Consider the following 1,090-nt stretch of genomic DNA (forward strand, 5'->3'; position numbering starts at 1 on the left):
CACTTTCATACCCAAGGGAGTTACTATTATCGTCATTATTATTATTACTGCGCCTACCACGCGGGAGTAGACAAAACGACGTGGACCAGAAGGTTCCGGTCAATCCGCGCCTTGCCCAGCCCGTGGGCTCTCCTCTCTCACTGGCAGCCACGCGGGCCTTGCCGTTCAGTTCGTCCTTCAAGACAGAACCTTCTAGAAAGAGCGCGTCGGCGGACCCCCCAGCGGCCACCTCCTCGGGATCTGCTGCAGCATCCAGACCGAGGCGGCACTGCCCCCCGTGTCTGAGCACGCAGCAGGGCTGCACGGGCCCTCCTGCCCAGCAGGCCACCTGTGTCCCAGGCGCCGCCCTGGCCTCGCGGGACCCTCTCTGAGCTGGGCTGCAAAGGGCTTGCTGCCCACGCCTCCACCTCCCCTCTTCTTCCGAAACCAGACCTGCTTGCTGTTTGGAGGCTCCCTCTGACTACCCCGGGCTTCCCTGGTGGCTCAGATGGCAGAGCGTCTGCCTGCAATGCAGGAGACCCGGGTTCGATCCCTGGGTTGGGAAGACCCCTTGGAGAAGAAAATGGCAACCACTCCAGTGTTCTTGCTGGGAAAGTCCATGGATGGAGGCATCTGGTAGGCTACAGGCTTCCACAGTGAAAGAGGTGAAGCCACTCAGTCCTGTCTGACTCTGCGACCCCATGGACTGTAGCCCGCCAGGCTCCTCTGTCCATGCGATTCTCCAGGCAAGAACACTGGGGTGGGTTGCCATTTCCTTCCCCAGGGGATCTTCCCGACTAGGGATCGAACCTGGGTCTCCCACATTGCAGGCAGACGCTTTACCATCTCAGCCAGCAGGGAAGCCACAGCTTACCTGGGGTTGCAAAAAGTCTGAGGCGACTGAGCAACTTCACTTTACTTTTACTTTTTTTCCCCTCTGACTACTCCTGTCTCTCTCTACTTCAACTTTCCCAAGACTTTACCCTAATAAATCTCTTGCTTTTCTAGTTCTGTCTCAGCACCCGCTTAGCGTCTTGGAGGACAAAACTGGCTAACGGTGTTTTTCATTAGCAAGAACTATGAAAAATTTTAAAGTAAAAAACCAAGAAAT

At 56.1% G+C, this 1,090-nt stretch overlaps 1 non-coding gene across 1 annotated transcript; it reads left to right on the forward strand.

Annotated features, from left to right (window-relative positions):
• Positions 1 to 472: 472 nt before the first annotated feature.
• Positions 473 to 544, forward strand: TRNAC-GCA (transfer RNA cysteine (anticodon GCA)). Its single transcript has one exon. It is a non-coding gene; the product is annotated as a tRNA-Cys (tRNA).
• Positions 545 to 1,090: the final 546 nt, after the last annotated feature.

This window comes from Muntiacus reevesi, chromosome 12, assembly GCF_963930625.1.
Source record: "Muntiacus reevesi chromosome 12, mMunRee1.1, whole genome shotgun sequence".
Lineage (NCBI taxonomy): Eukaryota > Metazoa > Chordata > Mammalia > Artiodactyla > Cervidae > Muntiacus > Muntiacus reevesi.